The following is a 19,974-nucleotide window of genomic DNA, read 5'->3' as shown; positions in this document are numbered from 1 at the left end:
TGTAAGATGGCGACTTCCGGTGTCCGGAAAACAGCCAAAAATGAACAAATACCACCCAATATGAGGGTTTCTTTAACCATAATGACGCTCATAGGCCAAAAACTGTCTCATAATGCCATTTTGAAATCCAAGATGCCAACTTCCGGTTACTGAAAAACAGCGGCAAATGACCCAATATGTGTATTTCCGGAATTGTTTTGATGCACTGAAGCCACAAATCGACCTCAGACAACATTTTTAATTGTAAGATGGCGACTTCCGGTGTCCGGAAAACAGCAGAAAATGACCAAAGATCACCCAATATGAGTGTTTCTTCAACCAGAATGACGCTCAGAGGCCAAAAACTGTCTCCTAATGCCATTTTGAAATCCAAGATGCGACTTCCGGTTTATGAAAAACAGCGGCAAATGACCAAATACCACCCAATATGGGTATTTCCTGGATTGCTATGATGCACTGAAGCCACAAATCGACCTCAGACAACATTTTGAATTGAAATATGGCGACTTCCGGTGTCTGGAAAACAGCCAAATATGACAAAATACCACCCAATATGAGTGTTCTTCAACCAGATTGACGCTCAGAGCCCAGAAATTGTTTCCTAATGCCATTTTGAAATCCACGATGGCGACTTCCGGTGTCTGGAAAACAGCCTAAAATGACAAAATACCACCCAATATGATTGTTTCTTTAACCAGATTGACGTTCAGAGGCCAGAAATTGTTTCCTAATGCCATTTTGAAATCCAAGATGGTGACTTCCGGTTTCTGAAAAACAGCTGAAAATGACCAAATACCACCCAATATGGGTATTTCCGGAATTGTTATGATTCACTGAAGCCACAAATCGATCTCAGACAACATTTTTAATTGTAATATGGCGACTTCCGGTGTCCGGAAAACAGTCTAAAGTGACCAAATACCACCCAATATGAGTATCTCCGGAACCAGAATGAGGCAAGGAGCTAAAAATTGACCTCAGACACCATTATGAATTGTAAGATGGCAACTTCAGGAGGGCCTAGTATTCAATCAGGCTCAATAGTTTTCTGCACGGATGGTTCCAGGCTGAACAATAGAGTTTGGGCTGGGGTAACAGGTCCCGGAGTCAACATATCTATACCGACGGGGGAATGGCCAACTGTGTTTCAAGCAGAAATACAAGCAATAATTGAAGGCGCTATAGTGTGTTTACGACGCAACTATAGACATGCAAATATCTGTATTTTTTCGGATAGTCAAGCTACTCTAAAAGCACTGAAATCCGCTTCCTGTACTTCAAAATTGGTTTGGAATTGTATTCAATTACTACAACAGGCAGCTAGAAATAGTAAAGTGAACCTATTGTGGGTACCTGGACATTGTGGTATTGAAGGGAATGAAAGAGCTGATCTGTTGGCGAGAAATGGATCAACGCAACCATTTTTAGGACCAGAACCATTTTGTGGGATTTCAGAATGTGCCCTCAAAATAGAACTCAAAAGTGGGAAAAATCAACAATAGATAACATCTGCAAAAACAATGAGACAGCTCGACAATCGAAGAGATTTATATCACCCAACAAAACAGTAACTCAAAAACTACTTAATATCTCCAAAAAAAGATCTTTGTACCTTCAGTGGCCTTGTGACGGGTCACTGCTCAAGCAAATATTACTTAAAGCAGATAGGTAAGTTGCAAGATGAAGCCTGCCGCTTCTGTAACCAAGATAGAGAAACCTCGGAACATTTACTATGTGACTGCGAAGCACACTTACAAAAGAGGAAGCAATTTTTTGATTAAAACATATTACAACCATTAGATGTTTGGATGACTTCTCCAAATAAGGCAGTGAACTTTATTCGTTCAATAATTCTTTATGGGACGATGCCTATAATCAGCAAGTGGAAACCACCCAATCAAATAGTGGTAGGACACTCTGATGAGGCTTACATCAAACGGGCCCGCCACAATAGATCAAATTACTTGTTGCAGTGGAAAATGTACCCAACAGGAAAAAAAAGGCAACTTCCGGTTTCTAAAAAAACGGCCAAAAATGGCCGATTTTCATACAATATGAGTATCTTCGGAACTAGAATGATACACAGGAGCTAGAATCGACCACAGACACTATTTTGAATTCGAAGATGGTCACATCCGGTTTCTGAAAAACAGCCGAAAATGACCAAATAACACCCAATATGGGTGTTTCTCAAACCAGAATGACGCTCAGGGGCCATTTTAAAATCCAAGATGGCGTCTTACGGTTTTTGAAAAATAGTCTGAAGTGACCAAATACCACCCAATATTAGTATCACCAGATCCAGAATGATGCAAGGAGCTAAAAATTGACCTCAGACACCAGTTTGAATTGTTAAATGGCAACTTCTGGGAAACAGCCGAAAATAACCGAATACTACTACATATGGATATGTCCGCAATCGAAATGATGTAAAGAAGCCAAGCATTGACCCTGGACACCATTTTGAATTCGAAGATGACCACTTTCAGTTTCTAGAAAACAACGGAAATAACTGAAATGCACCCAATATATTTCCGGAATAGACACAAAAGCCAGAAATTGAGGATGTTGTCAAAAGCCAGAAATTGAGGATGTTGTCATTCCGATAAAACCAATCATTTCAAACGATATAAACAAATCGCAAGGAATCAATGGATTCGAAATGATTGAAATTATTGAATTAAACACCAAAATAGGCGGGACGAAGTTGGCCGGGTCAGCTAGTCACTACTATAAATAATCTGAATTTACTTTTGAAATTGTAAAATTTTGTGTCGTTCATAAACAAAATGAACATTTCTGAGTTATGTGTTCAATCAGAGCGGACCATGTTCATTTTGTTCATTCATAAATAAAGTATGCTTCTTTGATAACAGATTTAAAATATTTTTGATAAAATATCTGGCAGTATTGAAACCAATCTATGCTGACTTTAAAACAATGCTAAAAATTTTGGCAATTACAACTTTTCCCAAAGCGGACAATGTATGTAATTATACAAGTATGCGAAAAATGAACGAGAACAGAATGTGTTCATCCAGACGAGACACGGACCCACAATCTCCGATATTTTTGGCGTGGTGTTTTGGCCAATGAAGGAGACGCAGTAGTAGAGGGTGATAAGATACCATTTTTAGGAAAATTATCTTCCCAGTAGTTTTCATTATTCAAAACACCGGAAGTTGCGGGTTCGAGCCCCGTCTTGATAAGAATTTTTTTCCAAGTTCAAATCGCAAATCGTTTATTTTGCGCATACTTGTAAAACTACATACATTGCCCGCTTTACTAAAACCTAACAATAGCCAATAGCCTGTTGTATATCGGCAGAAACATCTGCACACTGGTAGGGGCAGGCTACCCCGCCAGTGATTCGATACGCAGCTGATATATCAGCAAGAATAATTCTCCCGCACCGCTGCTACCCCGCTAGCAGCACGGACCACCATACGATCGAGCGAGTGGAAGTCAACTACAAGTGGCATCTACAAGGTCGCGTGTAAGATACGGCCACTGTGTCACAACACGAAGCTGGATCGTCATTGTTTGTTCTGCGGAGACACTCGATTAATCCAACTATCAGCCGTGAGGTCGTGGCTTAGACGTTCGGTGAAGTATTACATTTAGAATTTTTACTATAATTATCAATATTATTACTATGTTATAATATTATTATTAATATTATTATTGATATTATTATTATTGTTATTATTATTATTATTACTACAATTATTATTATTATTATTATTATTATTATTATTATTATTATTACTATTGTTATTAGTATTAGTATTACTGTCTTTTTTTTATTTGATCCATTGTAGATTGAAAAATTGTTTTTAAAATTTAATATCAACTACTTGAACCCCCCCCCATATTCGAATATTTATCTTTTTTGTGCGGTAGAGCGTAACGCTCCCGCAAAATGGACGACATGCAGGTGCAACTTTTCCTGGAGGTGGAAACAAACGGGGAAGAAATTGAAATTTCTCCCATCAGCTCACCCCTACCTTCCCCTGTGCCCTCCCCTTTGCCAAGTCCTGTACCAAGAGTACCGGAAGTACGGGTAAAAGCTTACCCAGATGCCGCTGGCGGTCCCTACGTTGTTTTTTTCCGGCCCATAAAGAAGCCATTGAATATTATTCAAATTGGCAAAGACCTGGCAAAACATTTTTCGGCCGTAACCGAGATTACGAAGGTGAGGCCGAACAAACTGCGAGTTGTCGTGAGTAGCTTGAAGCAAGCAAACGAAATTGCTGGCTACGAGCTCTTCACAAGAGAGTATCGCGTGTACATCCCTGCCAAGGATGTAGAAATCGACGGTGTGGTTACCGAGGGGAATCTCACTGTCGATGACATTTTGCGTCATGGAGTTGGCTGTTTAAAAAACCCCTTGATGCAAAGTGTAAAGATACTGGATTGCAAGCAATTGCATTCAGTATCCATCGAAGAAGGGAAGAAGCAATTCCTCCCTTCGGATTCCTTCCGAGTAACATTCGCCGGATCCGCGCTGCCGAACTACGTCCGCTTGGACAGGGTTCGTCTACCTGTACGCCTGTTCGTACCGCGGGTCATGCATTGCCAAAACTGTAAGCAGTTAGGTCACACAGCCACCTACTGCTGCAACAAGGCACGCTGTAGCAAGTGCGGAGGCAATCATGCTGAGAACGCTTGCAGTGGGGATACTGAAAAGTGTCTTTATTGCGAGGGAACTCGGCATGACCTTCCGGCATGTCCCGCGTACAAACAGCGCGAGGAAAAAATCAAGCGTTCCCTTAAGGAACGATCAAAGCGCTCTTTTGCAGAAATGCTGAAGAGTGCTGAGCCACCCTCGACAGGAAACATCTTTTCCTTCTTGCCAACTGATGAGGGTACATCTGACGATCCCGTCGAAGGGTGTTCCTATGCCTTGCCAGAGGGATCTAGGAAGAGGAGAATGCTCAACTCTCCTAATCTTTCTCGCAAAGGTCGTAAGATAACCCCTAGCGGAATGACCAATAAGACAACACAAAAAGGAAGCGGTGAAGAAAAACCGAAGCAAGTACCCCCCGGTTTTAATTTCAAATCAAACCAGGAGTACCCACCGCTTCCTGGGACACCAAAAACCCCTCGTGCACCCATTTCTCGATCAGAAGATAAAAAAGAAACAGGGTTCATAAAATTTTCTGATATTGTGGACTGGATATTTTAAACATTCAACATACCAGATCCCCTACAAAATATTCTTCTTGCCCTTTTTCCTACAGTGAAAACCTTTTTGAAGCAACTAGCAGCAACTTGGCCCCTCATTTCAGCTATTATATCTTTTGATGACTAATACGGCGAAAGAGGTTAGGAATTTTTTCACTGTATTACAGTGGAATTGCAGAAGTATCATCCCCAAATTCGATTTATTTTCTCATTTGATAAACACATACAATTGTGACGCATTCGCGCTCTGTGAAACCTTTCTCAATTCGAACGATCAACTCAATTTCCACGATTTTAACATTATTCGTCGAGATCGAGACTCACACGGTGGAGGGTTACTTTTAGGGATCAAAAAGTGCTATTCTTTTTTCAGAATCGACCTCCCCTCGATCTCGAATATTGAAGTTGTTGCCATTCAAACGAATTTGAATGGAAAAGACCTTTGCCTTGTTTCGTTACATATTCCCCCATCCGCGCGGATTGAACAGAAGCAACTCCTTGATATAGCAGAATTGCTTCCCGCACCTTTTATGATTTTGGGAGATTTTAACTCTCACTGTTCGCTATGGGGGTCGCTGTACGACGACAACCGATCTTCTTTAATTTGTAACTTGATCGACGACTTCAATATGACACTTTTGAATACTGGGGAAGCGACACGTGTACCTAATCCTCCAGCGCGTGAAAGCGTGCTTGACCTATCCCTCTGCTCGACATCACTAGCGTTAGATTGCCAGTGGAAAGTAATCAACGATCCCCACGGTAGTGATCATCTTCCAATCGTTATATCAATTGCTAATGGTTCAACTCCTCCGAACCCAATCAATATTTCCTACGACCTTACACGTAATATTGATTGGAAGCTTTGTGAGTCTATTATAGCGGAATCTATCGAGACTCACGAGGAACTTCCTCCGGAGGAAGAATACGCGTTCTTAGCTGGCTTGATAATCGACGCCGCGACTCAAGCTCAGACGAAACCGATACCCGGGGTAACGATTAGACAGCGCCCTCCCAACAAATGGTGGGACAAAGAGTGCTCTGAGCTGTACGTGCGAAGGTCCGCGGCGTATAAGGACTACCGGGAGTACGGCACTGTCAACCTGCTTCGAAAGTACGAGGCACTGGGCAGGCAGATGAAGAGCTTAGTAAAGGCGAAAAAACGCGGGTACTGGCGGCGGTTCGTAAACGCGTTGTCGAGGGAAACAGCGATGAGCACTCTTTGGGATACCGCCAGGCGCATGCGGAACCGTGACGTTTCGAATGAGAATGAGGAGTATTCAGATCGCTGGATACTCGATTTTGCCAAAAAGGTCTGTCCGGACTCTGTACCGGAACAGAAAACCTTTCGCGACGCGTTTATAGTAACTACGGAAGAGCCTCCATTTTCGATGTTGGAATTTTCAATAGCTCTCCTGTCGTGCAACAATAAGGCTCCAGGGTTAGATAGAATAAAATTCAACCTGTTGAAGAATCTACCCGACTCTGCAAGAAGACGCTTGTTGAATTTGTTCAACAAGTTTCTTGAGCTAAATATTGTTCCGCATGACTGGAGGAAGGTAAAAGTCATTGCTATTGGGAAACCCGGGAAACCTGCCTCTGATCACAATTCATATAGGCCGATTGCGATGCTCTCTTGCCTCCGGAAATTAATGGAGAAAATGATCCTCTTACGGTTAGACAAATGGGTCGAAACAAACGGTTTACTTTCAGATACTCAATTTGGCTTTCGCCGGGGCAAAGGGACGAACGATTGCCTAGCGTTGCTTTCTACTGAAATTCAAGTCGCATTTGCTTGGAAAGAGCAAATGGCTTCTGCGTTCTTGGATATTAAGGGGGCTTTTGACTCTGTCTCTGTAGAAGTTTTAAGCGCGAAACTTCATTCGCAGGGACTTTCACCAAATTTGAATAACTTTTTGCTCAACTTGTTGTCAGAAAAGCATATGTATTTCTCACATGGCGATTCGACAACTTCCCGAATTAGTTACATGGGCCTTCCCCAGGGCTCATGTTTAAGTCCTCTCTTATATAATTTTTACGTCAATGACATCGATGAATGTCTTGCAAATTCATGCACGCTAAGGCAACTTGCAGACGATAGCGTTGTATCCATTACTGGTAGCGAGGCTAGCGATCTGCAAGGACCATTGCAAGATACCTTAGACAATTTGTCTGAATGGGCTCTTAAGCTGGGTATCGAATTCTCTCCGGAGAAAACTGAGTTGGTCGTTTTTTCTAGGAAGCATAACCCAGCTCAGCTGCAGCATCTACTAACGGGTAAAACGATCTCTCAGGTTTTAGTCGCTAAATATCTCGGGGTCTGGTTCGACTCAAAATGCACCTGGGCTTGTCATATTAGGTATCTGACACGAAAATGCCAACAGAGGATTAATTTTCTTCGTACGATTACCGGAACCTGGTGGGGAGCTCACCCAGGAGACCTTCTGAGGTTATACCAAACAACAATACTGTCAGTTCTTGAGTACGGTTGTTTCTGCTTTCGCTCCGCTGCGAACACGCATATTTTGAAACTAGAAAGAATACAATATCGTTGTTTGCGTATTGCCTTGGGTTGCATGCAGTCGACCCATACGATGAGTCTTGAAGTGTTAGCGGGTATTCTTCCGTTGAAACATCGTTTTTGGAATCTCTCTTACCGGTTGCTAATTCGATGCACAGTTATGAACCCATTAGTAATTGAAAATTTCGAGAGGTTGGTCGACCTTCAATCTCAATCCAGATTTATGACTTTATATTTTGACTATATGGCTCAAGATATTAATCCTTCTTCATACGATTCCTCCAATGTCACACTTTTATATACTTCTAATAATGCTATATTCTTCGACACCACCATGAAACAAGACATTTTTGGTATCCCGGATCAATTGCGACCCCAAGAGATCCCTAAGATTTTTTCCAATAAGTTTAAACATGTTAGTTATGATAAAAGGTTTTACACTGACGGATCTAATCTAGATGAGTCCACTGGCTTCGGTGTTTTCCACGAAAATTTTACCGCCTCCTACAAACTCGATGCTCCTGCTTCCGTGTACGTCGCAGAACTTGCTGCTATTCAGTACTCTCTTGGAATCATCGAAACCCTACCCATAGACCACTACTTCATCTTCACAGATAGTCTCAGTGCCATTGAGGCTCTGCGATCGATGAAGCCTGTGAAGCACACCCCGTATTTCCTGGGGAAAATACGGCGGTTTTAAAATGCTTTAACAGATAAAAATTACCGGGTTACCTTAGCGTGGGTCCCTTCTCATTGCTCGATTCCGGGTAATGAAAAGGCTGACTCTTTAGCTAAGGTGGGTGCTATTGATGGCGATATTTATGAAAGACCAATTGCTTATGATGAATATCATAGCATTTTGCGTCAGAGAACACTCAACAGTTGGCAATCATCATGGAACTCAGATGAACTGGGACGGTGGCTACATTCCATTTTTCCTAAGGTATCGACGAAAGCATGGTTCAAGGGGTTGGATGTAGGTCGGGACTTCATTCGCGTGATGTCCAGACTTATGTCCAATCACTACACGTTAAACACGCATCTCTTTCGTATAGGGCTTGTAGACAGTAATCACTGCGTTTGTGGCGATGGCTACCATGACATCGAGCATGTTGTTTGGTCGTGTGGCGAATTCTGTGATGTTAGGTCCGAGCTTATAGATTCCCTCCGGGCCCGAGGAAAACAACCGAACGTACCCGTTAGAGACATTCTGGGAAGCGGTGATCTCCAGTACATGACACAACTGTACTGTTATTTGAAAAAGACTGACATTAAAATTTAATATTCTTTTGTCTATTTGTCAGAATACCCGTATACGACGCTGGAGACACGAACACGAAGAGCCTAAATCTATGTTTAAAAAACAAAAAAGAACACCAGTAGAAACACAAATAGATCGTATATCTTAATTAGTTTTAAGCAAGAATTGTATTTTCCTCCTCTCACCTTAAATCCCCACTAGCTCGTAGTCGGCCGCGAGAATAAATAAAAGGCCTCCCTCTTTTCCCTGCTAACGTAGAATTAATACGAATTGTACTTGGCTCAGTAAAACAGAAAATGTATCGTGCCGTGTCAAATAAACTAATTTTAAACCTTTAAAAAAAAATCTATCCAACAACATAATGGTTATTGTTATCCATCATGTGGTTATGCTGTTATTAACGTTTGGAATCTGACGCAACATTGGCCAGTTTCATTTCCAATTTTACAGAATGCATCCCAGTATAGTAAACAAAGACGTAGTCCCACGTCAAAACACATTTAAATACCATGTGGTGTGTGGAACTCTTCAGATTTCGATAAGGTGTGACAAGAAGAGTCCTCTGATACAAAGCAATCCAAAAAATCTCCTTCCATTCGCACGCTTTCACCAATAGGTGGCCGGTTTGTAGTCACGATGAACGTGAAGACTTGGTTCATTCCAACTGCTCACTATAAACGCTTACTTTATTCATTCAGAAAAAATAATGCCGTTATTTCTGCTGTTTCTCGGATAAATCAATTCTAATTGATGTGTAATGCTGCTTAAGAAAATCTTAAATAATACTTTCATAAATGCATTTTTTCAAATTTTGCTACTTAGTCCACTTTATCTTAACACCGACCATTTATACTCTTTTTCCGAGGTTTGTCTACTGGAGGTATTAGAAGTCGAGAAAATGTCGAACACTACCTAGAGTTAATAACTGCATTGATGATTATAAAATTCAATAGTCACCTATGTGGTAACATGACCGCTTGTTCGACACTGATTTTGTTGAAATTTCTCAAAAGAAAGAGTGACACTGGAGAGCCTAGTTGCACACACTTTTCACACAATACAGATAATGCTCAATTAGTCGATTGGCAAAAGACATTTGGCTCCTAAGGCAGAGCTTAAGAGCTTTGGTTTTGAAAGAAATTCGCCCTTCTAGGAGAAAATCAAAAATCATAAGTGTTCATTGCCTTAACCCTGAAAAAAACTTGAGTTACCATATTTTTATGTACGTAAAATATACGTAAAACTTACAGGACTTTTAAATAATTGAAAATACTAGTTTATATTTATAATTTCTTAAAATCAGAATTTCAACATCTTCCAGTAGTTTTTATTTATTAAGAAAGAAACTAGAACGGATTCCGCCAAAATTTTCCTTATTACTTTAAAAGCCATAACGCAAAATTGCCCTTTAGGTAACAAATCTGTTACTTGAAAAACAATAAAGTGCTTCTCCAGTCAAGTAACAACACATACTGTCATATATTTTGCAAGTGCTACGGTAGTACGACTATCTAATAATGGTCGTTTCTACCGTATGCAAAATTTTCCCTGTCGAAAAATGCTCCCTTTTCATCTCCAGTGAAAAAACAACACCTACCGTCACATATGTTGCACATGTTACTAGTTTCTTTTATCTCCCATTCATCCGGTGTGCGTGTATTAGTTTGTTCGTTGTACGCATACGGACTAGAGAAAAAATAAGACAAGAGCTGCCAAACAGCATATTTCCCCGTCATACAGTATGCAAACGTTGATGATTTCAAAAACTTGAAATGCGTCTTGAAATCACACCCCAATCTGTAAACTGCGTTAGAAAAAATACAAACATTTGTTTTCTTGCAATCTATGAAACATACACTTTTTGCTTCATGGAAACTCATTTGGATCTGCAGAACAACATTCGCAACTCCGGCAACTTTGGTCACACGGTATTACATTTTTTCCATTTTAAGTAAACACTGGGGAACGAAACAGTGGTGTTTCTAATCAGACATTTGAGGTTGACGGATGAGATTCTGATTATGTGTGAATAAAGGGGACAGAAATAAACCTGATCGTTGCATCAATACAAATGCAGCAAAGTGAAGTCTCGATACACATGTATCGCGATTTTTGGTTGTATGTTCTCATGCAAAAACACATACAAGCGTGTAGCCGTTATATATTTTGTTACTTTTTGGTTATTACTTTTATGGCTAATGCGCGGTCACAAGTCACAAAAGGTAACAAAATGTTGTTCTAGAGTAATAAAATCTTTCCCGTTTGTGTTGGGTGTACTAAAAAAAGCAATGTTTCTTGGAGGGCTCGGGACAGCCGGTCATATCTTCAAGAACAAAAATTACCGGTTGAGAGTTTCTTCCTTCAAGTCTGACTTTTATTAGTGAAAAAATAAAATAATAAAAAATATAAAGGTAAAAAATGACGGATAACAAAACTTGAATCAAAGTAATTCCTGTATAAAAACACTTGCTTGCATCGGTTTCTTATTTTTCGTAGCAGCTGCGATGTTGACACTAGCGTTGTGAGCAATAAAACAATGAATGAGACTTTCAAAAAGCGAAAGAGAAGGTTTAGTTTGTCACCTTCTATCTACGCATTCATATGGGCCCGGTCGCAGCGACGCAGAAAATATAGTAATAATTTGCATTGGGAAATTGGTTCGAAATATGGTGATATGTATTCCGTGAGCGTCGAAATTGGACGTTTAATTTCGCGAACTATCTAGTGGAATTCAACTAAATTCAAAGAATTTTTCCTCAAATTTCGCGAAATTTCGAGTTTTAATATTGTTTCGAGAAAAAATATTGTTTTGATTGGAAGTGTTGACAGTTCGATTATTTTTGTATTTTAAAATAAATTTGCATTTTTTGACCAATGCAGCTAATTTTATTTTAAATTTGATGGTTTCATCGTGTTTCTCAGAAAATTTTACGTAAGAAGCACTAACCACTCCGTGGTGATATGAGCCAATCTTGAGATATAACATTTTTACGAAAAATTAATTACGAAACTCAGAACTATTTTCGTAAAAATGCTATATCTCGAGATTGGTTCATATTACCACGGGGTTATAAGTGTTTCTTACGTAAGATTTTCCAAGAAATACGATGAAACCATCAAATTTAAAATAAAATTAGCTGCATTTGCCGAAAAATGCAAATTTAGTTTCAAAATACAAAAATAATCTATCTGGCAACACTTCCGGTCAAAAATAATATTTTTCTTGATTCCTTGGTTGTTTTTTTTCAAAATTCACCTATCACTATTTTCTGGGTGTCTTACGTCTATAAATTGTAAGAGAAATTAATTACGAAGTTTACAACTTTTTTCGTAAATATGTTATATCTCGAGATTGGCTCATATTGCCTCGGGATGATAATTGTTTCTAATGTGAAATTTTCCAAAGAACACGATGAAATCATCAAATTTAAAATGTTTAAAATGTAAATTTAGTTTTCAAATACAAATATAATTTATCTGACAACACTTATATATGGCTATATATTAGTTTGTTCGTTATATATATGGCAAGGCTGTATGCCACCACGGGTCGGTAATCGGTAATTACCGAAGGCCACGGAAGTGCCCACTGCTAGCAAGCAGTCCCGGACCATCAGCGGGAGCTAGCCTAGGTCGTGGCGAGATTCAGGCACTGGGCCGCTGAATTCTCGCAAAAGCCACACTGGCCGGAAGCAGCTCCGACGGAGCGAGTAGTGCCGCTCCCACCACCCAAATGCACTATACCGCCCATTGGGACTGATGCCAGTAATGTTCCCAATTACGGCAACTGGTCGCATCACTATAGGATAAGAGTCGGATTTCGTTTTCGTACCATGATTTTGGGCTGGCACCTGCGCCGAGCTCCCTTAGTAATGTCGTGTGATAACGGCTTGAAACGGCGAGATTACAACCGGTGCAGGGGTCTCCGTCCCGTAAAACCTGGCAGGCCTTCCAGTACGTTCCGAGTCCATTGCCTGGTGGGAACCCGGCAGGAGTATGATCAGATGTCTTTTCCTGACTTGCGCCGGTCGGGGGTGTCATAGTTGCCCATAAGGCGCTATGGCAGCCGCCCCTAGCCATGGCCTCACTGCTCCGGCATAGACTACCTTGGGACCATTTAGGCGACTACTCCATTATGGATAAGGATAGCGGCTGGTAGGGGGGCCCAATAAACAAAAATGCAGCAAAACAAAACTCTGGAGATGGGGGCAGATGGGTTGGAAAACCAATTTGCGCGAGGTGGCATCCAGCGGTCTCCGCCTAGAAAAGTGGAGACGGATGCAGTGAAGGTCGCCTGCGAAGACGGTAAAGGCAGTACGCCTACCGGATCTACGCAAGACATCGCGGTGGCTGGTCCACAGCTATTAAAGGCGGTCGGAAGACAGCGGGACACGCTACCGAGGGTAGTGGCCCTGTCTGAGCAGCTCGATGCTATCGCAGCAATACAACGAAGTACTTGAAGCAGGCCCTCTACATGCTTCGGTCCTCCGTCGATGCTGCGAAAAAGGAGCATGCCGAGCTCGAAATGAAAGCTGCGGCTGCGGAGAAAGGGAGACGAAGGTGACCGAGCTGGCGATGAAGTCGGTCCAAACGGACGCCAGCACGTTTGCGGTGGTTTGCGCGACAGGACCAGCTGCCAAACGAACGCGACAGTCCCCAGGAGAGACGGCCCCCGGGGGCACCAAGAAGCGTTTAATCGCAAACAGCCCTCAGACCGGTGTAGGAGTGGCGCAAGCAACGCCCACGGTGGCAGCCAAGGAGCAGAAGGCTCCCGGTAACCCGTGGGTAACGGTTCCGGGAAGGAGTAGGAACCAAAAAGTGGTGGCCAAAGAACCGCACCCGGTTACAAATCCTGCGACGAAGAAAGTTAAAAATTAGGGCGACGCACTCATCCTTAAGACAGAAGAGTCAAAGTACTCGGAAGTCCTTAAGGCAATGAGAGGCGATGCGAAGCTCAAAGATCTGGGGGCAGATGTGCGTAGCATCCGCCGATCCCGCAAGGGAGAAATGATCGTTGAGCTCCGCAAGGAAGCCAGAAACAAGGGCCCAGCCTATCGGGCATTGGCCCAAGAGGCGCTTGGAGATAGAGTGCAGGTTCGGGCACTCACGTCGCAGGTAACCCTACAACTTAAATACCTGGACGAAGTCACCGAGGCATGCGAAGTAGTGGATGCCCTCAAGGAGCAGTGCGTAGTGGTTGTGGCACCAGAGGCTGTACGACTGCGCAAAGGCCCAGTAGGAACCCAGACCGCCACTGTCAGGCTTCCGTCAGTAGACGCAAACCAGGCGCTAAAGGTAGCGAGGCTCAAAGTGAGCTGGTCAATGTGCCCACTCAGCATCTACCAGCCGCCGGAGGTCTGCTTTCGATGCTTCGAGCAAGGACACAAGTCCTTTAGCTGCAAAGAGCCTGACAGGAGCTCCCTATGCAGGCGGTGCGGTGCTGCAGGCCACAAAAGCAAAGACTGCGGAGAGCCCCCGAAGTGCTTGGCGTGCGCCGGGAAGCGTGACGCAAAGCACATAATGGGAGGCCCGAGGTGCACGGCCGGTAAGCCAACTAGCAAGCCACGGGCGTGAGAGTGACACAGCTAAATTTGAACCACTGCTTCGCGGCTCAGCAACTGCTATACCAAGCAGTCACTGAGTCGTTGTCGGACATCGCCATAATCTCGGACCCCTACCGAATTCCTTCCGGAAACGGTAACTGGATTTCGGACGGGTCCGGTATGGCGGCAATATGGACGACGAGCAGGTTCCCGGTTCAAGAGATAGTGTCAACTTTAAACGAAAGGATACGCGGTTGCCAAGGTGAACGGAGTGTACTACTGCAGCTGCTATGCTCCGCCTCGTTGGTCTACCGAGCAGTTCGCAAGGATGATCGACCGAGCCACCGGGGAGCTGATCGGTCTATCACCGTTGGTAGTGGCGGGCGACTTCAACGCATGGGCAACTGAGTGGGGAAGTCGACGCACAAACCAGAGAGGCCGGATCTTGTTGGAGGCTTTGGCGAAGCTCAACATAGATCTGGCCAACGTCGGCTTGAAGAGCACCTTCAGTAGAAACGGCGCGGAGTCGATCATCGATGTGACATTCTGTAGTCCAGGATTGATCACGAACTGGAGGGTAGACGATGGCTACACTCATAGCGACCATCTGGCGGTCCGTTATAGCGTAGACTGTAAAACGAGACCGCATGTGGCGAGTAGAATTAACACTCCAGCTCCTCGCGGGTGGAGGATATCGCACTTCAACGAAGAGGTATTTGCGGAAGCAATTAGACTAGAACACGAGGCGAGCAGAACTCGTAACCTGAGCGCTGATCAACTTGTTGCATTACTTTCGCGGGCGTGCGACGCCACTATGTCTAGGAACCGCCAGCCTAGGCATGGAAGGCCACCAGTCTACTGGTGGACCGACGCGATAGCGGACCTCCGCAGAGCGTGTCTTCAAGCGAGAAGAAGGATTCAACGTGCGCGAACCGACGAAGAAAGGGAAGATCGTCGAGGGGCATTCAGTTCCGCAAGAGCGGCGCTTGAGAGAGCAATAAAAGCTAGTAAACGTGCGTGCTTCGAAAGACTGTGCGCTAGTGCCAACACTAACCCGTGGGGTAACGCCTATAGGATGGTGATGGCCAAGACTAAGGGTGCGATGGCGCCCGCAGAAAAATCACCAGCGATGCTTGAGCGGATCATAGAGGGACTCTTTCCACGCCACGAGCCAAATCCTTGGCCTCCGGCTGGCGAGTCACTTCACCGACGTTCCAGTATCTCAAACTCAGACCAGAGATGGTCGGCCAACCTGCCGAACACCCAATATATGAGTGACGGCGTTAGCCGTGCCGAGGCAGAGGAGGCGGAAACGGTTACGAATGAGGAACTCATCGCGATCGCCAACTCCCTGAAGGTGAGCAAGGCACCGGGATTGGATGGGATTCCGAATCTGGCTGTGAAGAAGGCCATCAAAGAGGCCCCCAGACTATTCCGGGAAGTCATGCAGAAGTGCCTGGATGACTGTACATTCCCAGAGAGATGAAAGCGACAGAAGCTGGTCTTATTGCCGAAGACAGGGAAACCACCTGGTGACCCGTCGGCATACAGACCGATATGTCTGCTCGATACGGCGGGTGAGGTGCTCGAGAAGGTTATTCTCAATAGACTGGTTAGGTACACCGAAAGTGCAAACGGTCTGTCGAGTAACCAGTTCGGCTTCCGAAAAGGCAAGTCTACGGTGGATGCTATTCTGTCCGTCACCAAAACAGCAGAGGTAGCACTCCAGCGTAAAAGATGGGGCATTCGCTATTGCGCAATCGTCACGTTGGACGTGAAAAATGCGTTCAATAGTGTTAGCTGGGATTCCATAGCCCACTCGCTTCGGAAACTAGACATTCCGGTGTCTTTGTACAGGATTCTGGGAAATTATTTCCAGAATCGTGTGCTAGTTTACAGCACAGACGAGGGTCAAAATTGTGTCCCAATTACCGCAGGGGTTCCACAAGGTTCCATCCTGGGCCCGGTACTGTGGAATATCATGTACGATGAAGTGCTGAAACTAAAGCTCCCCCAAGGGGTTGTGATCGTTGGGTTTGCGGACGACATCACACTTGAGGTCTACGGCGAGTCAATCGAGGAGGTTGAGTTGACGGCTTCGCACTCTATAAGCGTCGTCGAGGACTGGATGCGCTCCAAAAAACTGGAGCTGGCGCATCATAAGACGGAGATTTCAGTTGTCAATAACCGCAAGTCGAAGCAACAGGCGTTGATCAGTGTCGGGAATTGCACCATCGCCTCTAAGCGCTGCCTGAAGCTGCTGGGGGTGATGATCGATGACAAGCTCGCCTTCGGGAGCCATGTCGAATATGCCTGTAAGAGGGCTTCAATGGCTATTGCAGCATTATCTCGCATGATGTCCAATAGCTCAGCAGTGTACGGCAGCAAGCGGAAACTTCTAGCTAGCGTGACTTCGTCCATACTGAGATACGGCGGGCCAGTGTGGTCCAAAGCACTAGGTACTAGTAAACATCGGAGTAAGTTGGAAAGTACCTACAGGCTCATGTGCCTGAGGGTTGCGAGCGCGTATCGAACTGTGTCATATGACGCAATCTGCGTCCTGTCCGGCATGATGCCTATCAGCATAGCCATTAAGGAGGACGTAGAATGCTTCGATCAACGTGACACAAGGGGCATACGAGGTACCAGAAGATTATTCTCGATGATCAGATGGCAGCAGGAGTGGTCCAATTCCGTGAAGGGTAGATGGACGCATCGACTTATACCGGATGTATCCGGATGGGTCGGGAGGCGCCATGGAGAAGTGAACTTCCATCTGACACAGATTCTGTCAGGCCATGGTTGCTTTAGGCAGTATCTACACAGATTCGGGCATGCGGGGTCCCCCATGTGTCCCGAGTGCGCGGAAGCGGAAGAGACTGCTGAGCATGTCTTCTTCGTGTGCCCTCGTTTTGTGCATGCGCGGAGCGACATGATGGTAGTGAGCGGGCCAGACACCACTCCGGACAACCTAGTTCGGAGGATGTGTAAAGACCCAAACATTTGGAGGGCGGTTTGTACAGCCGCCTCTCAAATAGTTTTAGAATTGCAAAACAGGCGACAGGTTGACCACCGACGCGCCAGTGTTAGCTAACGGCCAGTCTCCAGGTTAGTTAGCTAAGTTAGCAAAAAGACCTAAAGAACCAAGAGGGTGCACAGAGCACAAAAGCCGCTCCCCGAAGCAATACATAGCGGTGGTCCCGGGGAGTATTATGGGCTGGAGACTGAAGGGGTTTTAGTGGGTCCGGTCACTGATTCAAACCAACCCCACACTCCCTGAGGTTGGTCACCTCAGGGGTTTGGATGCAAATTTCCCCTTCACCTGAAACAAAAAAAAAAAAAATATATATATATATATATATATATATATATATATATATATATATATATATATATATATATATATATATAGATATATATATATATATATATATATATATATATATATATATATATATATATATAGATATATATATATATATATATATATATATATATATATATATATATATATATATATATATATATATATATATATATATATATATATATATATATATATATATATATATATATATATATATATATATATATATATATATATATATATATATATATATATATATATATATATATATATATATATATATATATATATATATATATATATATATATGTTTATATGACGACTGAAACGGTTAGTTTGATGGGTTTATCGGCTTAATCAGTCCGTGTATACTAGCAAAAACGATTTGTTTTTTTCCTTATTCCGACAGTTTCGGTGACTTTATTTCACCTTTTTCAAGGAGTCTGAAAATATACATTGTGTGTTGTTTTCCTCTTTCGTTACTGGTTTATGTTTTATGTCTGTGTTAGCTTACTTACAGAAAGGATAATCGTTCTATTGTTAAGTGTGTTGGTGTCCAACATCGGTTGTCTGGTGTGTATTACAAATGGCGTCCCACTTTGGCTATATGTAAAAGGTATTGTTGTAAAACAGATTTGTAACTTTCCTCTATAAACTGTACTTACTGCATGTGTACCTACTTTTGTGTGCTACACTGTATAAGCTTCTAGAGCTTTTTCTAGCACTTACTTTTTTCAAGCACTTTTATGGCAATTTCACTTTAATCGGGTAATAAATATTTTAAGCTGTTGGTTTTGCGTCTTCCTCTGTAGTCTACTAATTCTTGACGGCTTGCTAAGGGTGTGTTTGAGAGATTGTACAGCTTTGAGTTGTGGTGGTAGTGGATTGGTTGTCATGGTTGTCTGTTTTGTTTTGGTTGATGTTCTTTATCGAGTGTATAATACCAGCGTATATGGTGTTCAGTCCCTCAGTGTCTGTGCGTTTGTTTATGCTATTTTCTGTGTTGGCAATATGGCAAATTTTTAAAAACGGGAGTGCTTGTGGTTTGTTGTGTCTGTCTATAATTTTTGCTTGTTGAAAATCAAACCGGTGATTCTGTGTGATACTGTGATGCATTAGTGCTGTTTTGAAGTAGAATACTTCTATCAGGAAGTTCGGCTACATAGGGATGTGAAATGAAAATCTAAAACCGAAAAAAGTGAAAAATATGTCCAATTTCAAATGCCAATAACTCGGTTAGTATTCGATGGATTGCCTTCGTTCTTGCAGCAATAGATTGGAAAATCTTCTAAGATTCTTCCCAAAAGAAGATAGTTGTAATTTTATTATTCGCACTATTGTACTATTGAAAGTAGTCAAACCTTGTCAAAACGAAAAATTCGAACTCTGATTGGTCGTTATATGATTGCTTCCCAAGCACGGTCGACAGAATCATATACCTTGCAATTCATAACATGCTATTTGGCCTATATAAGAGCCTGTTTCAACCGAAGCCGCTCATAATAGTTCTAGACAGCGACAACAGCAGTCGCCCTTCCTTAGCAGCAGCACTAGCCCTGTGGTTGGTCACCACGTCTCAGGAGCAGCGCGGTTTTTCTCAGCGTTTGTCGCCAGACTGCCATTATTCTCCCGTGTTGTGGCAGCGTGAAGATTGCCATCAGGAAATCCAATTTTGAACATCAAAATGCCTTTTTCAAGGCAAATAAACAAGTCATTGAAAGTTATTAATTTTTTGACAACGTAAGCAAGCATTCTGTGTTGGATCCTAGCAATTTAAATCTGTCGCGCCCGTCTAACTCACTGAATGTGAAAGAGCTTCCACAGTGCATGTTGTCCGTGTATCTTAATTGCCTCCCTGTTAGGGCAGCTCAAAGGTTGCGATCAGCAACCGATTTTGAACCGCAAAATGCCTTTTCAAGGCAAATAAACAAGTAATTGAAGGAGAATAATTTTCTGGCATCAACACAAGCGGACATTCTGTGCGGGATGCAATCAAATTCTGTTGTAGTTGTCCAATTTTTACTTTATTTAGTAAACGCCCCACGGCAGGGGCAGCGCAAAGGCTGCGATCAGGATAACCGACTTTGAATAACAA

The 19,974-nt window shown here is 43.0% G+C and overlaps 1 protein-coding gene and 1 long non-coding RNA gene across 2 annotated transcripts in view; both read right to left on the bottom strand.

The window, feature by feature from the left end:
- Positions 1 to 19,974, bottom strand: part of LOC129719194 (uncharacterized protein MAL13P1.304) — a 76,699-nt gene that overhangs the window by 55,310 nt on the left and 1,415 nt on the right. The gene's annotated exons all lie outside the window — the stretch shown is intronic.
- LOC129719212 (uncharacterized) lies at positions 8,832 to 9,291 on the bottom strand. Its single transcript, XR_008727145.1, has 3 exons — positions 9,155 to 9,291; positions 9,018 to 9,058; positions 8,832 to 8,956 (listed from the first exon to the last, which is right to left on the bottom strand). It is a non-coding gene; the product is annotated as an uncharacterized LOC129719212 (long non-coding RNA).

The sequence above is a fragment of the Wyeomyia smithii genome, chromosome 1 (genome assembly GCF_029784165.1).
Source record: "Wyeomyia smithii strain HCP4-BCI-WySm-NY-G18 chromosome 1, ASM2978416v1, whole genome shotgun sequence".
Lineage (NCBI taxonomy): Eukaryota > Metazoa > Arthropoda > Insecta > Diptera > Culicidae > Wyeomyia > Wyeomyia smithii.
This window is presented reverse-complemented; position numbering and strand designations above follow the sequence as displayed.